General features: G+C 29.4%; 1 protein-coding gene across 1 annotated transcript in view; it reads left to right on the top strand.

Annotated features, from left to right (window-relative positions):
* Window positions 1–12,606, top strand: part of LOC129758632 (PR domain zinc finger protein 1) — a 198,516-nt gene that overhangs the window by 29,850 nt on the left and 156,060 nt on the right. The window contains exon 2 of the mRNA XM_055756177.1: window positions 6,665–6,706. The gene's annotated coding sequence lies outside the window, so the exon portion shown is untranslated. The remainder of the gene's footprint in view (window positions 1–6,664; window positions 6,707–12,606) is intronic.

Genomic DNA, 12,606 nt, shown 5'->3' with positions numbered 1-12,606 from the left:
AAATTTATAAAACTCAATGTGGCGAAACTTCCTTTGCTGCATTTTTTTTTTTGAAACGTGGAGTTACGCCTATTCAAAATGGGGTAAGTTTTTCTTTTCGTGTATGGCCAACAGGCGTAACTGAGTTGACCGTGTGTAAGAAAACGGCCTAATAAGTTTTTTCGAGTAGGACAAAGGGGCGTAACTTCAAAACCAAAACAACGATCAATTGAGCGAAACTTGCAGGCGTACACTGCAATCGAAAAAACGAGACAAAACTCGAAAATATCTGAAATATAGTGAAAAAAAGTTAAAGTTCTTATTACCCAACGAACAATAAGTAAATATAATGCGCATTTCATGATTTTCTTGAACAAGAAGTGGTCAATTTTTAAATAGGATTTGATAAGATGTTCCGAAATTTCGAACGCGTGTTTCTTGGTTCGAGCTAACTGCTAGTTTCACCCTTATGAAACGTATCGCTAGATGTCATAAATTTAGTAGCCCAAAAAAAAATTTAATTTGGCGACAGACTTCTCTTTTTTTTAATCATCGTTTCCAGCCAGTTTTTAATTGCATGGAGCTTAATATGACTATGAAAATAATTTAATCACCGGTTGTTGTTATAATTTTTAAACTTATTGATATTTCTCGGTGAGTAAACCAAAGTCCGGCTTAGTGCAACATGCAATAGAAACGCAACACTGTTTCGACTTTCTGAAACCGCGCGTTCTCCAGAGAAACCTAAAGTCTCGAGAAACTAGAGAAGCCACAGAGAATCTACACATACTGATTAGGGGAAAGGAGGGAACAGCCAATCAACAAACGGAGATCGGGAAATTGGCAACCTACAATGGTCTTATATCAAAACTGAGAGAAAAGACAGTTAAAAATCGACCAGCAGCTGATTAGGAGGAAAATTGTGCTGCTTTCTATTTTTGTAAGTGGATGTTTAAAAAAAAAAAGAACAAAAAAAAAACAAAAAAAAAGTATTGTAATTTTTCAATTTAGTAATTTCGAAAACTTTTTATTATAATAAATATTTTTTAGACGTCTGATGATGGGTGAAGCAAAGTAACCCGAAACGTCACGTGAAAATTAATTTGCTGTTTTACTCACCGAGAAATATCAATAAGTGTTAAAATTATAATATGTTATTCGAATAATCTCTATTTTGGGTATATCTATTGTAATTGATTTATTTAAGTTCACGTTTAAAAAAATACCTAATATTTATTTAAGCATTCTTTGCCATTTCATTTTTAAAACAATTTAGTAGACATTTAAATTCAAGTTTGAAAAACTAAAGCACCTATCTGAAGTGCTTAATTTAAAGGAAGTAATATGATAAGTTACTTAAATAAAAGCCGTTCCTTCCTTCACAACAAGTAAAAAATAGGGATAATTCTAATATTTTCTAATAATTATAATAAATTTGATAAATGGTCGAACCAGCCATGAAAAATGGGAAAATTTTACTCCAAAATCCCAAAAAATACGAAACCGCATGTTTGAGGAACTGAAATAATACTTTTCTTGCGTTGAATTTTCTTAGACACTTCAATCTGCCACCGGCTTTGGCCGGAGACATCTTAATGAGGTGTTATTTGTTTTTTATTACCCATTAATGAGCTATGGTTCATATGTTTTTTCACAACATGAAATATCAAGTCTTTGAAATTTCATAAAACGAGCTGGGATGCATTTAAATACTTAAAATCACTTGACGTGGACTGTTTACAGAAGAAAAGATTTTGCTCTCTATTGCCGTTTTGCAAATTTTGTCATTTCATCAAATAATTTATTTATATTCCACTTGAATAATGATCGATGTTAACAAATTTAACATTCAATTGATGCTTTAGAAGGCATACAACAAAGCTGGAAATTTTAGATTGATCGACTAATGCATGCCAGAGATATTCATTTTTTGTATAAAAACCAAGCTTTTCTAAAAAAAAAAAAAAATTAGAGAGATAGCATATTTTATAAAAAAGCTCATTCAAAAGGCTTGTAACTTACTTCTCTAACTTGCATGAAACATTTACATATCAAGAAAAAATTTCCCAGAAACAGTTTAACTTCTTTAATTTTTTTTTCCTCATATTCATAAGTTAAGATTTTTTTCTGGGCGAAAAAAGGCAAATAACCCATCACTCAGTTATCCCCGGTGAAGTCTGACGGCAAATTTGAATTTCTGAGAAAAAATCACATGAGATAAGTATAGTTTCAGGCCATTCAACTTGTGGATTCGATGTTTTTTCTTTGAGATTTCAAGTCCCAATTATCCCACTGTGCATTACTGTTTAAATTATCGGCGTTTCAAAAACAAAAACTTTGAAAACTATTTATTTGGAATTTCACCAGGAAGTATCACATTAAACTAGAATTTCGCTTAAATGGACATCATTAAACAAGGTTTTTTCGATAGAGTTTTTAATTCCTGATTCAACATATTTTTAAAAAAAATTTTTGCCGACATTAAATTTGACAAACTTCCTATTCAAGCGGAAAAAAATATCAATCGATCAGATATTTTTTTAAATTACATGACTTAAACTATTTGAGAAACCTTAAAAAAACCAGCCATAAAATTCTCTTTTAAAAAACGAAAAATAACGCTTCTAAACATTTGTGCATTTTTAGAGCTCTGTCAGAAAGTTGTTCTTAGCAAAAATTCAAAGCAGATAACTAGAAAGAGTTTTGTAATATTTATTTAAATTTGTTTTTGATCGAAAGGAAAGAGTTTTTTTTTTCAAAATTACCAAAAAAAAATAATCCAAATTTGTTTTTGTTGATTTTGACTGAAACTTAAATTAAAGAATATTTACAGATCTTAAAAAATAGTCTTTTTAAAAGGAATAAGTAAACCTTGTTAGATGTCTTGTCAGAATCCACGTTTGATTTCTTTGCTACATCATTTTAAAATACAAATCATTTGAGTATTTGTATTTTTAATCAAACTTTAGATTAAAGAAAATCTTCATTAAAGCTATAGTTGAATAGCTGAAAAAGTAAGATTTGAATTTCAAAATCAATTAATCGATTTCTGTTATTCTGCTTTGGCTCCAAGAGCCTAACATTAGGGTTGCCTGAATATTTTCAACCTGGAAAAATTCGGGCATTTGATTTCTAAATTGTCGATCAATATTCTAGGCAATATCCGGGAAAATTTGGTCAAAATCCAGGAGTAACACAAAAAAAAGAAATAAAAGCTTATTGAAATATTTTTCCATCAAAATTGATCAGCAGATTTTCAATCCGAAAAACCTTTCATGGTTATTTTTGTGAAACTTGATCGATAAACTTCGTTCTAGGCGCATATACAAAAAAAAAATACATCACAATTTGTTTTTAATGTTTTATTTGAAGATAAGAGTGAGAATAAATCCAGGTAAAATCCGGGCTTAATCAATTAAATCCGTGTAACCATGCCGAACCGGACTTTTACCAACTTTCTATTAAATATTCGGGTAAATCCGTGGTCTCAAATGATTCCTTTTCGGTCAAAACGATCAACAGAATGTTTGCAGATTTTTAAAATGAAATTTAGGTACCCGAGGTTTGATTTAGAAATGTTGTATAACAAAATGCAAAAATTTGTTCGGAGATTGCAATTTATTGTTTGTTTTTAATATTTCGTTCGTACGCTATATAATTTAATTCTCTGGCTACAACTTTGCTCAAGAAAGCAAAACGGTATGAGCAGCAAAAAAAATACTTATTAGGCCCCAAACAAGGCCTTCATATTTTCTTGAAAAGAAACTAGCATAACTGATTGATTTTGCATTCAATTTTCATAAGTATTATTTTAACAAAAATGTTATTGATTTTAGAGCTTGAAATAATCTGATGAAATGATCTTCAATAAATTTTCAATCACTTACAAACAAATATTAGGGTTATAAGAAATTAAAAATCATAAGATTCCATGGTTTTGCTAAAATTAAATTGAAATCAGTTGTGAAAGAGTAAAAGGATTTCCTTAGTCTGGCAGAATTATCGTCTTGGGATATTTCTCTTCTCACAGTTTCCCTCTTTTCGGGAGAGCATTACATGGTACACAAGAATTTTTCCGAGAAAAAGAAGTATCCTGATCTTTTAATTATTGTTGCTTGGACAATTCTTTTTGTTATTTTAATTCCTGAAGCATAAATAAAATATTCCATGAGATTGCCAAGCTATCGAGCGGCTGGTTAAGATTATGTCGGTAGCCTCAGACAAGGTTTAGTCAATTAAAAAAAGCATGAATCTGTTCGAGCCCAATAAGTTATGAGAATGGATTTGCCCAAATTCAATTCAAAATGTAAAACAAGTAAGCAGACAGCTCCACTCAGTTTTAATTAAATTTTTGCAATCGGGTGACTTCAATTTTTTTTAGTTTCTTTAGAATTTTTTAATGCTTTGCCGTCTTAGGCAAAGTTGTAGCCAAAGAATTTTTCATAATGCTCAATATATTGAAATTCCATTTGCATAGCAAAAAAGTGACATTCTTCTAACAAGTTTTTGGCGTTTATCCATAAAAAATTTTTGATCAAAACCCAGGTACCCGAATCTTATTTTAAAAATCTTCAAAAATTCTGTCGCTCGTTTTTACCAAAATGAAAACTTTCTGGACTATACGGTACACTCTATTGTACACTCGTATTTCATTGATCGTTAGGAAATTTTCCTACAAGCGTTTCACGACCAAATTTGGAATTGACTTATAGGTTAATTTTGCAGCGTTTTTAGCAAAGCATAAGTTGTTTGTTTTGGATTATGATCGCGTCAGATCTGAAGCTTCAACATAAATCATAAAGCCGGAACAAGTATCAATTTCCTCTTTTGTCAACCCCTCCCGCTCCTTTGAAATGTCCGAAGATCCCAAAGGGGGGAATAAATAAAGTATTAAATGTTTTATGGAAATTTTGAAAATAATGCTAAATATCCGAAAGATTACAAGAACAAAAAACAAATTGTGCAAGATAATTCCACATCATTTTTAAAACCATTTGTGTACTTGATTTTTTTTTTATTTTTTCCTATAAAAAATTCCTTGATTTATAGCTTTTGTGCAATGTTATAGTATGCAATTTTGTTGAATTCAAGATTTCGTGCAATTTATTCCAATTTATGAGTTTTTTGCATTATTTTTTATAATCCCCCCTCCCCTCGCCATGTTAAAATTCCGAATGACAAAATAAGGATTTGATATTTGTTCCGGCCTTATTATGTATATATTTTTTGAAAATTTCATATATAACAAGCTATGAGTTATTTTTAATGTTAATAATACATTTTCTTTTCTACGAAACATCCCCCCTTACCATTAAACCACTTCGCATTGGAACTCCCTCGGAATTTCAAATCATTGAAAATCGTTTACCAACCTCCAGTAGCTGGATGCTGCACCAATCTCTTCCCTGCTCTCCAGGTCATAATATATTGCAGCAGCGTCCCTATCCGGAATCGTTTGTAGGTGATAAATCGTCTCACCTCAAAGTGAATTCTAAGCTAACAATACCTGTGGTAAAGTAACAGACCGGCGAGGCGGTGGCGGCCATGCCTAATTTGCATAAACTCGGGTCCACACTCACCTGACAGAAGGAGAGAGAATGGAATGAAAAACCGTTAGGTTTTTTTTTTGTGTACTTTATTCCTCCTTCTATTCTCGGGTCGTCATTGTAGAACCCACGAACCAACAGTTCAGCTGAGGTACAAAAAAACCGGTCACTTTTTTTTCTTTCACCTTTCGCGGTTTTCCTTTTGGTCAATCCTTCGTTCGTCGTAAGGTGAGTGTCGTCGTCGTCGGCACGATCGGTTCTTTCCCCGCTCACTGTTTGTGCTTTTGTTTTGCTCTTTTGATCTTCGAAGGTTCGTGTTTGTTGTGTTGCCTTCTAACCGAGTGTAGGAGGAGGACACTTCCTGCCTGAGATAGCTCGTGCTGTATCGGAATTTTGACCACTCATTCCTTCTCTTCTTTCAAAGTCACAAGCTGGACAGTAGGATAATTAATGATTCGGCTATTCAATGTTGTTGGTTAGAGTATATTTTTCTCTTTTTTTTCCTCATTCATTCCAGACGAACGTGACTGTTTTGTTCTAAAGCTTTCTTTGTGTAAACATGTTCCTTCGGAGAATGAGATGTGTAATTTGATAACCTAAACTCTCCGCTTAAGGCGAAATGTAAACGCAAAAGCACTTTAGTAAAAGTTTAGAACGTGAGGAAAGGTGAAACGAGTGAGCATAAAGCTACCGGCGAGATTCATAGAAAAAAAGTGAACCATTCTCCTATACAAACGATTTGGTTCCATTCATTCTTGAAGTTTTATGGTTTTCGTTTATGCTTTTTGGTATGCTATCCTTAATTGAATAGCTCCTCTGTTTACCGTTATTTACTTGAGATGTTCAGATAAAAATCAATGATTTTTTTTAAAATTGAAATAATTCAAACATCAATATTCTTTGAACACCAACCTGTTTAAATGTAATCTTTTACCTGCAGATCTATCACAAATTCTTCTAGGCAGAGCAAATTTTAAATTAAAAATATCGCAGAGTTATATCGATAATTTAAATAATCGTTGAAAACTGACGCTTTATTATAACTGACTCAAATTGTTCATCCTATATATTCTGAATATCTAATAGCCAATTGCCCAATTGTTCCTTATACTAAATCGATTTTTTCTTTTTCATTCCAGGTCTTGTGAAAACGTCATCTATGGGCGGCAAATAAATTGAAGGTAAGTTTTAAAGTGATTCATTCGGGTTTATCTGACTTTCTTTAAATATTATTCATCATACTCGGTCAGTAAAATATCATTACTTGGATGGATATCCTCCACAGAATTTTTTTTGACTATTACGCGTCACTTAAACTGCAACCTTTAGAATAAATCCACCTGTAAATAACAAAACCTGTAATTTTAAATTGTTTTCCTTAAAATTTAACAAAGATTCATTTATTATTACAGCAAATGTCCTGTAAAAAAGTTGTTCACTAAAAATTTAAATGTCACGTAATTTGTTTTTCGACCTGTAAAATTACGGCGAATGTCCTGCTCCATTTATTACAGGACATTTGCGTAATTTTACAGAAAATAATTTTTGCTGTGTATAGGGTGGCCTTAAATTCCCAACTTCCTCTAAACCTAGCCCCCACCCTTCAATCTTGTTCCAATCAATAATAAACAATACTGGCAAAATTTTAGTTCATTCGGATAACTCTAAGGCGACCTTCAATGACCTTCAAATTTGCATGGAACATTCTATGGATAAAGTGAAAATTTTCGAAAATAAAATCGTAATTGATTCTGGCAACAATGTTAAACCACACACACCAGTACGCCAAGGTTTTAGGTTGAATAACAGTTTTGCACAAAATTTTGAAGCTTTTACACGCACATAATAAAAATTACTTGGATTTTTGGTATGCTTTCTCTTATTTTTATATTTTCATATAAAATCAATGGAAAGGTAACAGAAAATTCAGATTCCCTCGAACTGTTTAAAAAAAAATTCTCAATTTTGAGGTATCTATAGAAATTTCTTTTAATTTTGTAATATTGATTAACTTTTTTGAATATAGGTAAAACCACAGTCCTACTTGGCTGTCAGATACTAAAAATGACTGTTTTAAAAGTACTTTGAAACATTTTTAGTTTTTAACAACGGAACAGTGTTGATACTTACTAAAGTTAGTACTCAGAACATATGGAAGCTCGAATCATTGTAAGTTATTTGAAAACAGTTAAACTAAACAAGGTTTAATTTGCTATATCAGATACTCATCTGGGTATACCCAAAATCAATGAAGCTGCTCTAGACTCCTGACTCTACTTAAGCTGTTATTGGATGACAATGTTCCAACCAAAGTAAGAATAAAAGCAAAAGGTTATAAAAAAGAGGAACATCGATAAAGAGCTACGATTTTGCATCATTTTTAAAAAGAGGAGCCGAGAAACTTTTTGGCCTGGCTGCACGAAAAATAAGAAATCATTTGAGCTCTGGGGTTGAATTTAAGCAACAAATCCAAACTATGTTTGAGTTATTCTTGCTCAAGAATTGGAACTAAAACAGCTTTAAATTGAAAACATAGGTGTCTTTTATTTGAATCTTAAAAAAAAAGAAATTGACATCTCTGCAAATTTGCCAAATTATAGAGAAGACTTTCCAACGCATTATTTAGGAATAAAATGGATCGGGAGTCTTGAACAACTTTTTTGTATAAGAAACTCAAAAAAATATAACAGCAAAATTTTAAAGTATGAGGGTTATTAATTTTTTCGTGAGAACTTCAAATAATACATTTTTGCAATTCGATGTGATAATCTTCCTTCAAAACCAATAATAACTTAGAAAAATTGAAAATTTAGCAAATAAAATTGAACTTAAAAAAAAATCAAATTTTAGCAAAAATGCTAAATAATGAGAAAAGCTTTAAGAAATTTAGAACTAGTCGTGAAAATAACTGGCAACTCTGTAGAAAAAAAAATACAAAGGGACAGTAATCAAAGTATATGATCATTTCCATCGAAGACAGAGTTTTGAGTTGAGTAAAGAAAGTTATTATTTAATCATATTGAAAATATACTGTTAATTCCTTGAAAAACCATTAAATTGATTTTCTAACTCGAAGTTTCAGAAAAGTGACAAGGTTTTACGTGGTAGTAAATAATTCATTTGAAATTAAAAAATTCAATACAGAGTATTTCATAATTCTTACTTTCTTCTTGGCAGTCTTTAATGAGTGTTTTCTTAAATTTATAGAAAAAAATGTGGTCCAACAAATGTGATGTGCATTTTCAAATCGAAAATTATATTGAAATAAGGATTTAAAGAAATGTTTTAAAAGTTTTTCAAACACCTTATGACAGTGATTTATTTAAAAGAAATTATATACATAAAGTACTTTTAAAATTGCAAATTCTTTATTGCAAAAAGTGATCTAACGTTTTCATCTAACGTTACAAAATTTCATTAAATACGTTTCCAACTTTTCAAAAATAAAATCCTTCAATTCGCTAATGAATAAAAAAAATATGAAAAAAACCCTACAGAGCAAAATCAATAAACATGACAACTTTACAATTAAACTATCAATCTTTGAAAAATACGACATTTGAGGAAGGCTCTATTTTCCGTCTTGAATCAATTTAAAACATGTGTGTAGTATCATCATCTTTTTCTAACATCACTTATTAATTTCCATGAATATTAATTCATGGAAACAGTTTCAAACATTTTTGAATGTTTCATTTAAATTTTAAAACTTAAATTAAATAAAAAAATTGCTGAAAATATTATCAAAAATAAGCTTGGAATGAATTTGTCTTTAAGACTCGGTTTTGTATAAATACTCGTTAGCTTTAAATTTTTGCTAACATGATGAGAAGCTGAGTATTTAAAAAAAAAGTAATAACAGTTTCAAAATAAAAAACTGAACCCAATTAAAAATATTTTAAAATAGTTTCTTTCATGAAAGTTTATCTGAAGGTTATGTAAATCAACAAATTCATTGGCTATGCAATGCAATTTTGCGCGGTTTTTGTTTTTCATTCTACGGCTTAACAGATTTGTTCTTGTTTGTTGTTAAATTAAAGAGACTTTAAACTAAACGTTCTTTCATCTCTTATCCAGATTAATAGATTTCAAACTAGCAGTCAAAAACGGAAGAATTAAAACAAAAATTTATATATATACAAAATATCTTTTGTATAACATCAAATATCTTTACAGGGATACAAGTTAGGCTTGGGGTTTATTGACATGAAATGTACTGCAAGAATATAGAAATATTTTAAATCCAAAACCTTTTTTTTAACTTTCAGTACATCTCTGGTGATTTTTGAATCGAAAACATTGTTTCCTCATACAAATTTTCGAACAAAATAAACACGTTGCGCTTATTCAGGACTGAATGAATTGCTTTAAATAATTTTATTCCTTTGGTGGCAGTAAAACTAACAAAAAAGTTATGGGAAGTGTAGAAATGTATAAATGGTAAATTTTCAAAACAAAGCTTGTAGCGGTCTAGACATACTCCTGTTAAACAGCTAATAATTTTTTTTTCCAAATCAAATACGGTCTTCAAAAAAAATGTTCAGCAGAAAATTTCCTTTAAAGAATTTGTAATTTAGCACGAAACCCTTAAGCAGGTTCGGTTCCACGGAAGAAACATATATGCTGATGATTTTTCAGTACAAAACATTCAATTTTCGCATTAAAACTCATAAAATCAAATTTCCTCATGTAAACGTTACTTAACCATTCTGCAAAAAAAAATGATGAGTTTTGAACCAAAACGAAAATGTTTATATGCAGGAATTCTAGCAAAAAACATTTTGCGCAAAAATTCATTGAGGTTTCCTGAGATTTTCCAGCTTTTTAAGTTCTGATTTAAATTGTAACCCACTCATATGCGTGAACAGCAAATAAGATGTCTTAAAAAGATATGCGGAAAAATTCCATTGAATGTTCTTTTGAAATTATCAAAAAACGAGCCGCATTTTTTAACTATTTTAAGGAATTTCATAACATGCAACACTAGAAAGTTTGTACAAAATTATCAAAACATAAAAGTTTAACTGAAATATGCCATCCCCGCTGCAGAACCAAATTATTTTTGTCAATTTTGTCAATTTTGTCAATTTTGTCAATTTTGTCAATTTTGTCAATTTTGTCAATTTTGTCAATTTTGTCAATTTTGTCAATTTTGTCAATTTTGTCAATTTTGTCAATTTTGTCAATTTTGTCAATTTTGTCAATTTTGTCAATTTTGTCAATTTTGTCAATTTTGTCAATTTTGTCAATTTTGTCAATTTTGTCAATTTTGTCAATTTTGTCAATTTTGTCAATTTTGTCATTTTGTCAATTTTGTCAATTTTGTCAATTTTGTCAATTTTGTCAATTTTGTCAATTTTGTCAATTTTGTCAATTTTGTCAATTTTGTCAATTTTGTCAATTTTGTCAATTTTGTCAATTTTGTCAATTTTGTCAATTTTGTCAATTTTGTCAATTTTGTCAATTTTGTCAATTTTGTCAATTTTGTCAATTTTGTCAATTTTGTCAATTTTGTCAATTTTGTCAATTTTGTCAATTTTGTCAATTTTGTCAATTTTGTCAAATTTGTCAATTTGTCATTTTTGTCATTTCTGTCAATTTTGTCAATTTTGTCAATTTTGTCAATTTTGACAATTTTGTCAATTTTGTCAATTTTGTCAATTTTGTCAATTTTGTTAATTTTGTCAATTTTGTCAATTTTGTCAATTTTGTCAATTTTGTCAATTTTGTCAATTTTGTCAATTTTGTCAATTTTGTCAATTTTGTCAATTTTGTCAATTTTGTCAATTTTGTCAATTTTTTTCCATTTTGTCAATTTTGTCAATTTTGTCATTTTTGTCATTTTTGTCATTTTTGTCATTTTTGTCAATTTTGTCAGTTGTGTCAATTTTGGCAATTTTGTCAATTTGGTCAATTTGGTCAATTTCATCAATTTGGTCAATTTTGTCAATTTTGTCATTTTTGTCATTTTTGTCATTTTTGTCATTTTTGTCATTTTTGTCATTTTTGTCATTTTTGTCATTTTTGTCATTTTTGTCATTTTTGTCATTTTTGTCATTTTTGTCATTTTTGTCATTTTTGTCATTTTTGTCATTTTTGTCATTTTTGTCATTTTTGTCATTTTTGTCATTTTTGTCATTTTTGTCATTTTTGTCATTTTTGTCATTTTTGTCATTTTTGTCATTTTTGTCATTTTTGTCATTTTTGTCATTTTTGTCATTTTTGTCATTTTTGTCATTTTTGTCATTTTTGTCATTTTTGTCATTTTTGTCATTTTTGTCATTTTTGTCATTTTTGTCATTTTTGTCATTTTTGTCATTTTTGTCATTTTTGTCATTTTTGTCATTTTTGTCATTTTTGTCATTTTTGTCATTTTTGTCATTTTTGTCATTTTTGTCATTTTTGTCATTTTTGTCATTTTTGTCATTTTTGTCATTTTTGTCATGTTTGTCATGTTTGTCATTTTTGTCATTTTTGTCATTTTTGTCATGTTTGTCATTTTTGTCAATTTTGTCAATTTTGTCAATTTTGTCAATTTGGTCAATTTGGTCAATTTCATCAATTTGGTCAATTTTGTCAATTTTGTCAATTTTGTCAATTTTGTCATTTTTTGTCATTTTTGTCATTTTTGTCATTTTTGTCATTTTTGTCATTTTTGTCATTTTTGTCATTTTTGTCATTTTTGTCATTTTTGTCATTTTTGTCAATTTTGTCATTTTTGTCATTTTTGTCATTTTTGTCATTTTTGTCATTTTTGTCATTTTTGTCATTTTTGTCATTTTTGTCATTTTTGTCATTTTTGTCATTTTTGTCATTTTTGTCATTTTTGTCATTTTTGTCATTTTTGTCATTTTTGTCATTTTTGTCATTTTTGTCATTTTTGTCATTTTTGTCATTTTTTGTCATTTTGGTCATTTTTGTCATTTTTGTCATTTTTGTCATTTTTGTCATTTTTGTCATTTTTGTCATTTTTGTCTTTTATGTCATTTTTGTTTTATTTTGAATATTTCGTCATTTTTGCAACTTTTTTGTTTTTACGAAAAAAAGATGATATTTGTTGAGCCGAGATTTTATAATGCCT

This window comes from Uranotaenia lowii, chromosome 3 (assembly GCF_029784155.1).
Source record: "Uranotaenia lowii strain MFRU-FL chromosome 3, ASM2978415v1, whole genome shotgun sequence".
NCBI lineage: Eukaryota > Metazoa > Arthropoda > Insecta > Diptera > Culicidae > Uranotaenia > Uranotaenia lowii.
The sequence above is the reverse complement of the archived record's forward strand: the minus strand, read 5'-3'. Positions and strand labels throughout refer to the sequence as shown.